The sequence below is a fragment of the Gordionus sp. m RMFG-2023 genome, chromosome 1 (assembly GCF_954871325.1).
Source record: "Gordionus sp. m RMFG-2023 chromosome 1, tfGorSpeb1-WG-v2, whole genome shotgun sequence".
Taxonomy (NCBI): Eukaryota; Metazoa; Nematomorpha; class Gordioida; order Chordodea; family Parachordodidae; genus Gordionus; species Gordionus sp. m RMFG-2023.
Genome location: NC_088775.1, coordinates 34,595,910 through 34,605,348, shown reverse-complemented (window position 1 = coordinate 34,605,348; position 9,439 = coordinate 34,595,910).

The following is a 9,439-nucleotide window of genomic DNA, read 5'->3' as shown; positions in this document are numbered from 1 at the left end:
GAGTATTTACCCGGAGACTAACATTTTTAGGGTCAAGCTTTTGAGGGTCAATTTTTCTGGGGGTCATTTTCTGGAATTAAATTTTCCAGTGGTCGATTTCCCGATTACCGAAAGTAAATTATATAATATTGCAGAAAAATCTCATCGAATAAATCAAAACAAAAATTTAACACACTTTTTAAAAATATGTGGTGTGCTAATATATTTCTGCGGGAGTCATTGATTTTATAAGAAATCTATAATACTGAAATTAAAAATATTTTAGGAATATTTTTGCTCAAGGAGAAATTTATAATCGTGGCCGTTTATAATCGATAATTTATAATCCAAAATTTTTAAACACACTAGATAGACAATCGAAAAACGTTCTTCAGAGATTACTTGCCATAAGTTTTAAAATAAATGCTGTTTCCTAATTTTTTCTCTAATGCTATTAAATGAGATATGATATTTTTTATAGTTACTAAAATAGAAACTTTGGGAAAAAAACCTTTAAAATCTTAGCATTATACATATAAATTTAATTAACTAATCATTCATAATAAAACTATTATTAAAACTCATTCTCCCTCTTTTCTTCAAAGACTAAAAAATTCGTTCGAAACTTGCCTTTCTCGTTCAATCCCAGGTTTAATATTAATATAAAATAATTATTTTTAAACCTTATTTTTCTTGTATATTTGTATGTTCTTCCACAGAAGTAGGACGAATAAATTGAAATTGTGGCTCATTATCTAAAAGAGAGAAAAATAAATGGCTATAATATTAATTAGAATTAAAACTATTAAAGAAGTGTGGAGGGGATTTGTCTGATAAATTTTAATATTTTTATAAATATCATTAAGAAAATAATCCTACCCTCCACCCCTTCTCCATTTTTCCACCCCAAAAAAAGAAAAAAATAGGTATACAAGTATAAATAATAATTTCTAAAAATAACAAAGTATAAATGATGTTAATATTTTTTATAAATTTTTTCCTATAAATTATTTTATTCAGGAGAAGTCAGATTCACTAATATAATAAGTCTGAATAAGTCTAAGGTCAGGAAAGAGTAAGGTTAAATTCAGCTAAAGGCAAGGAAGATACGCTTTCAATTTTCTCTTTGGATAATTATATTTAAACAATTTTTTTTTTAAATTTCTGAAATTTTTTCTTATAATTTTCATTTTTTTGCAGGTAAACTTATAAATCATATATGATAATTTTACTACTTATTTAGTAATCTTAGAATTAAAAATGGGAGAAATTTTTTAAATGGTAATACATTACTAAATCAAGGATGCAACAATACGAAAAATTGTTCTTTTAAAACAATTTTAAACCAAGTTATCATTGTTTCAAGAGACAAATCTTCAATATTTTAAAGAAAATTATTTAGATGTAGGCAGAGATCATAGTTGTTAAAGTAGCTCGTTATCTTCTTTGGTATAAGTATCTAATAGCGCGCTCTTTTTTTTGGCGCTACTTAGATACTTTCAAAAAATATAATGAATATAACTATAAACATATAAATTTAAATGTTCTTGATAATAATACAAATTTTCCATTCCAAAATTTGAAAAATATTTCCAAATTAATGTAATAACAAAAAGTTGCTACAAATTATTTTTTTAAAATGTAAAAAAAATATATCCTCGGAATTAATCCCTTTTAAGACATTATATATTTATTGTAAATTAAAATCTCGTGGCTATAACCTTAATCCAAACTAAATTGATTAATAATATTGCATATGCTAATATTTCTCAGAAACAGCTATTATTGTCGATTTTATAATTGATACAGTTCAGCCAACGTTATTGGTTGATAATTCATCATTTACCATGATTATTAAGATCTATACCCTGGTAAAACAATTTTTTGTAGCCAGACATTAATAATTAAGATATCAGACAAAGATGCTCTAGTTAGAATACAACGACTTCCACTGATATATTTTTGAAATAAAAGATACTAATATAATAGAAATTCTCCTAGACGCTTTTTTAAAATCTAAAAATACTCATTTTTCTTAAATTAAAAATATGTATATAAAACTAAATACTGCCTTGCCCTCATGTGCTAGTGTTAGGAGATTTTTTATAAGATACTTTCTGATCGTCGTTCTAGACTTGGGGATGATAGTATAAAATAGGGCTGGATATTAAATATCGGATCGGGTCGGCACCGATATTTAGCGTTTTCCAAAAATATCGGATCGGGCCAATACCTGTAATAACCAGATGCGATTTGATCTTTTTACTTTTCTTTTTTTTGTTATTTTATGTTATTTCATATGTATATTTATTTTACATTATTATAATATTTTCTAAATTTTTTTTTTAAAACAATGCAATGCATATCACCCTCTAAATTTTATTCCTTTTTTAAAAAAGATTTATAATATTTTAAAAGTTTTTTTTATAAAAATAGAAAGGAACACCCAAAGTTTTATTTATTTAAAATCTTTTTAAATAATTAGGCCAATTTTATTATTTATACTTTAAATAAAAGAATTTTTTTAAATATGGTATCTGAATTATGGAAATATTTTACAAAAGACAAAGATAATTTTGCAAAATGCGTTATCTGCGGAATCATCTGAGTCTACCTTCAGTAGAGCAGGGGATATAGATAGTCCATATCGTAGAATCTTATTGCGAGAAAATCTAGAGGCTCTCATATTTATTTTAAAAAATCGAATATATTATAATTTTATATATTAAATATTACAATTTTATAATTCATACCAACATAAAATGTATATATTATTAAATATTACAATTTTGTATTTCATACCAACATAAAATAGATATATTATCTAATATATATTTTTTTTAATGGTGAAAAATCAGTATAAATATCGGATCGGGTTTGATGCAATATCGGAAAATATCGGATCGAATCGGTGAAAAATATGTGGATCGGCACAGCCTTAGTATTGAAATTATTTTATTTATTAAAATTCAACAAAATAAATATCACATAAATCGTTATTTTTATCATATTAATTTTTTATAATCAGTAACTAACTATATTTAAATATTTATAAATGTTAATTTTTATTTATTATAAGCAAAAAATAAAACATATTTCTAAATTATTTTTATAAAAAATAGCCAGAGCTACTTTTTATGATGGATAGCTATAACGGTAACGCGCTACTTTTAAAAATAGCGCTGGGGTTTTCTTCGAAAGTATTTAAATATAATGGTTTCGATTAATTATTTATCTGTATTTACCATATTCGCTTATATAATTTTATATATGTTGGAATTTTTATAAAAAAATTTTCAAATATTTCAATTTTCAAAAACAAAAAATATTAACGGTTTTTTTTAATATAGAAAAAAAATATATTTTGTATAAAATGTTAGTTTATTTGACCATTTAAATAAACTACATAAAATATGTCAATTATTGTGAGGGTCTGTGATTAATTATTTGGGGTTAAACTTGTCATTTATATACCTTTTTTAAAATTTATAGAATATGATTTAAAATTTTTAAATATTATTTTTATATGGAAAGATGATGAAATCTTCACAAGAGCCCATGCAATGGTTCATATCTCCCCAAGTTTTTTTCCTGAAATTTTTTTAATTTATTATATATTGTAAAAGTAATTACATAAATGAAAGAAATAGAAATATGTTTAATTAAAATCTAGTGATTTAATTGACGTTTGTCTTTTAGGTTTCCCATCCCATGATCTCCGATTTTTCCAGTACTAATATGTTGAGTTTTTTTATTGAATCGAGATGCGAAATCACACTTGAAGATTTATAATCTCAAATATTGGTAGCATGATGTGACGATATATGAGCTAAAATAATGATTTGCAAATTATAATTATTATTAATTTTATTTTTTCTTTTCTTAAATAATAATATTTATAATAGCTAAGAATTGTTCTTAAAGCATATTTTTGGTAAAAATGTATACTTGAGCAATCTGAACTTTAAATTACTTCATTTTACTAAATCTAAATATAGGCGAAGGTTTGATAAGGTCTAGTCCGTTTATATTTTAGTTTGATATAATATTCCAAATAATAATTTAGAAATATATGACTTTTTAAAGATTCTTAGAAAATCACAGCGATTCAAAATTATAAGCCCTCACATGTGATTTGCTAAGGGCTAGCTATTTCAAAATAGAAGTGCAGGCTCAGAAGTTTTGTATCTTTTTTTAAACCCAACCGAATTATCAAAATACTATAATATTATAGCCTGCTGCATACAAATCTCTGAAATATATTACTTATAAAATTTGTATAAATGATCAAACGAACATGCAATATGTATTGTGTAGATCAGCGTCTACATGACAGAAAATTTACTGGAGGCAAACCTCCCCATAAAATTTATAACCTATCCCCTCCCCCCCCCCTCCCAATAAATGGCCTAAATATCAAGCGCCTAAGTGCATTATGTTGGCCTTGTGGTATTTCAAATATAAAAATATGAAAATTAAAGAAATTTAAAAAAATATATTGCAATTGATATATAAAAAGGTGCCATTAATTGTACATAGGTTTATAATTTTTGATGGTTCCCGTCCTAAATCGCTAAAATAAAAATCGCCAAAAACAAAAAAATTGGGAATCTCGCTTATATCTCTTAGAAAAATTTTAAAGTAAGTTTGAATTAATATTAATAAGATGCCAGGGAAGTAAACACTTTAATTTAATTTTTTTTTTTTTAAATCGCTAAAAATGAAAGAAATATCATCAATATTCCCAATTGTTGCCAATTTTAAAAATTTCAATTTAAATACAAGTGTTTACTTTCTAAAATCTATTAATATGTCCAATATTACTTAAATTTTTTAGTAGATATAAGTAAGCGAGATTCCTTTTTACCTATTTTTGTTTTACTAATTTAGAACCTATTCCTTTTTTAATAATGTTGAACATATTTAAAAAAATATGATGAATATAAAATAAAAGCGTAGCAAACAATGTAATTGTTAATCTCCTAATAAATATTTACTCTAATTAATGTTGTTAATCACCTGCATTCAGCTTTAAATTAGAATTTTAGCCAAATTAATATTATGCAAGTCTCAAGATTTTGTTAATAAATGTCCAAACCTTACTGTCACCCATGAGAAAAACTAGGCCTGCGTAAATTATTATTATTTAGGCTAAGATATTAAATTAGCCTTTTTTTAAATCGAGCTTCTACCCTATCCACTGAGATTCCTACTTCCGTTTAAAAAATTTGGAAGCATTTATCCCCCCCCCTCCTCACGTATACGCTGGTTATGACTATGATATTATCGATCAAGAACAAACAAATAAATATATTTTATGATGCAAGTTACCTTTCGGCTAGTTTGCACCTTATTTATAATCACTCTAAGATATATCAGCATAAGGAAACTAGTTAGTTTATTTTAATATAAGATGATGATGGATTTTATTTTAGACATTTCGTTCGAGATTTACAGATCTAACTAAATCTTATGCATGGCAATGTGACTGAAATCCTACCTTAATTTATTCTATTTATTAATTATTAAAATAAATAAATATAATCAAAAATGTTTATATTTGGTAATTTCGATTGCCCCAATTATAAGAGATAATCTATGCTACTAGTATAGTAAAATAGTTTTTGAATTATCAATGTATAACTGAAATAGGTACATTTGATAATAAGATGGTGATTATAGAGAAAAGCTTCGCGTTATCAAAAATGGTCATTAAAGTGTAACCTTAAATCATTTATAAAACATCCCTTTAATCACATGTGATTACGATGATTTGGGGAAGGGCTACATTTCCTAATTTCATTTTAATAAACAATATATATGAAGAATTATTATAAAATTACTCAGTTCTCCTATGAATCAAAATTGAATATTGATAAAATTTTGATAAGACTTATTGACGGGATTAATTGTGCTAAAAAAATTTTATATATTTTTTTGGAAGAATAATCTGGTAAAATCAATTTTCTATTAGTTGGCTCTCAAATCTTTGAATCTAGATATTTATTTGTAAGTTTTCATATGTATTTTCATTTTAACTGATTACAGATGATATTAGTATTTGACCGAAAATTTTTTAAATTGCATTATCCAAACTACGAATATCAATATCTAAATAAATATAATTTTCAATATAGTTCCTATTTTAAAATTAATGTAATATAGAATAAATTTTAAAGAGATTATTATTATTAGTTTAAAAAATTTTCTCGAGAAAAGTAAATATTATAAAAAAAATTATTGTTCTAATTTTCGTTTTTAAATTTTCTAAATATTTTAAAAGTTCTATATTTAATATAACAAAGACGATTTAGATTTATTTATTTATTTTCTACATAAATTTACTTTCCCAAAACACGTTTTATCATTATTATAAATCCATTATGCTTATTATTAAATTTTTTACTAAATTTTATTATATCGTCTCTTGGAAATTTATTTAATTAAAAAGAATTAATTTTATAAGTTCATTGGAAGGAGGACCTTTTATATTCTATTTCTTCCGTTGCTATACTCATTACTAAACATATATATGTCTCGGGTGTAGTTTCACCCTCATATAACTTCATATCTTGGTTACAAGATTTTGGTATCCTTGAGAAAAAAATCGGCATAATTGTATGGAGGATGGGCCTTCATATAATTTACGTAAGCTCACCTTTGGGCAGGTCTATGACCAACGTGCTAATAAAGATAAAGAGATAAAATAAAGATGTAAATATTATTTATTTTTATTTTATATGTAATTGCTTATTACTAGTGCTGTGAAGTATCATCAAAAAATTACTGTTTTTGAAGAAAAGAAACGTCATTCGTTACCTTCTTCTAGAGGTAACGAGTATCGGTAACAAGTTTTTTCTTAAAAAAATATCAACAAAAAGAAAAACATATTTTATCGTATTATAAAATTATTTTTATTTATTTTTTAATTCTTAATATAAATAATTTAAGCCGAGTTTTAATTCATATCAACCACCTTTTTCATTTTTATTTTAAATTCTCTTTAGATTTTCTGTCGAAATTAATATTCAATCAAAATTCAAAGTAAATGTTTAAAATGATATTATTATTCTTATAATTTATTTTAAGAATATTATATCCATAGTATTTCTTAAGATGAAGATGATTTAACCCTTCTCTGGTCCCAATTTGAAATATGATTTAAACGATGGTACTAAGTGGTCACTTTGTAAATGTAAATTATATCCCAACACAAATATTTCAACCTCAATGTCCAGCAGTTCAAACTTAAAAAAGCATTTCAAGGTAAAAAGATGAATTTTACTTTAATAATAGAATAATATTCTTTCATAATATTTTAAAAAGCTTAATCATGGAATTAAAATATAAGTAGGGCTCTGCAGATATTAAATATCGAAACTTAATCGGCTCCGATATTTCGCGTTTTCCAAAAATATCGGATCGGGCCACCTGTAAAAAACCGATCCAGTCATTTTACTTTTCTTTTTTTTGTTATTTTATGTTATGTATACATTTGTATACTTATTTTACATTATTATAATATTTTCTAAATAATTTTTTTTTAAACAATGCAAATGCACAACACCCTCTAAATTTTATTCATTTTAAAAATAGATTTATAGTATTTTAAAAGTTTTTTTATAAAAATAGAAAGGAACACCCAAAGTTTTAATTACTTTAAATCTTTTTAAATAATAACGCCAATTTTATTATTTTTACTTTAAATAAAAGAATTTTTTTAATGGTATCTGAATTATGGAAATATTTTACAAAAGACAAAGATAATTTTGCAAAATACGTTATCTGCGGAATCACCAGAGTTTACCTTCAGTACGGCAGGGGATATAAATACTCCATATCGTAGAAGCTTATTGCCGGAAAATCTAGAGGCTCTCGTATTTTAAAAAAAATCTAATATTATAATTTTATATATTAAATACAATTTTATAATTCATATCAACATAAAATGGTATTTTATCAAATATATGTTTTTTTAAAATTATAGTCTTAATTGTAAAAATAAAAATAAATAAATTAAATGCATAATTTGATTTTGCATAAAAAATATTGATTTCTTAATTACATTTGGTTCAAAGGGGGGTCGTAAAAAATCAATATATATCGAATCGGTATCCGGATCGATTTTGAAACAAAATCGGATGGGATCGGTGAAAAATATGTGGATCGGCACAGCCCTAAATATAAGCAATTAAAACCATGTTATTTAAATATCCATAGGTACTAAATATTCTATTAACCATTTTAAACAGAAATTAAAAAGTCGTATTGGGCTGGGAACCAACATTAAAAACCCAAGATTAACAAAATATTGCTATTGGTTTGACTATAATTGTTAATAATTATAAAAAATAGTGATTTAAAAAAACTTTGTTTAAATAATATATATATATGAATTAGTGGCGTAGCCAGGATTTATCCAATAACAAAATTTTACAGAGAATTTCATTATAGATTTTATTTATTATTAAAATACTATAAAATTTAATATTATTTTTTATAAAACGATCTTATATATTCTTTTTGTATAGTTTTATTTTATTATATATGTCGTAAATTTTAAAGGGATCATGACTATCCGGGATCTTCACGGGTTTTAAAGGGATCCCTTTAAAATTTCAATTTTTTAAAGGATAAAGAACTATACGGTATTATCACGTTTGAACCTTGATAAAGAGGAATCTTATTTTTAAAAGCGTTTTACGCGCGTTTAGTTTTATTTCTTTTTAATTTTATTGTTATTTATAAATTTTCAATGTTGTTTTATTGGTCTTATGAAATAAGTTAGGTCTAACATAGGGTATCAATCGAGAGCTAATAAAAAGATCTATTCAACTGGAGGTCAATCTCTCCGCCGTAATGGGCGAGTCTAGGTCTGGGGGGTCAGGAATATTTTTATAAACATAAAATATCGATATGGGTATCAAACAAAAGCTAATTTAAATATCTTTTGACTGAAAGCATTCATTCTTTTGATGGGTTATGACTTGGTCTTGGGGGGGGGGCGTATAGAGGAAGGTGGGGTTAAAAAATAGTTTTTTTGATATGGGTATCAAAAAAAAGGTAATTTAAATATCTTTTGACTCTAAGCATTCATTCTTGGTCTCGATGGGTATGACTTGGTCTGGGGGGTGGATGAAGAGGGGGGGGAGGGTAAAAAATATAGTTTTTTTGATATGGGTATCAAATAAAAGGTAATAAAAATATTTTTTTATTGTAATACTAATAATCACTTTAAGCGGGTGGGTCTAGGTCTTGGGGGGTCAGGAATATTTTTATTAACATAAAAATCGATACGGGTGTCAAATAAAAGCTAATTTAAATTTCTTTTGCCTGAAAGCATTTATTCTTGGTCTTGATGGGTGTGACTTGGTCTGGGGGTGGATGAAGGGGGGGGGGTAAAAAATAAGTTTTTTTGATATGGGTATCAAATAAAAGGTAATTAAAATATTTTTTTATT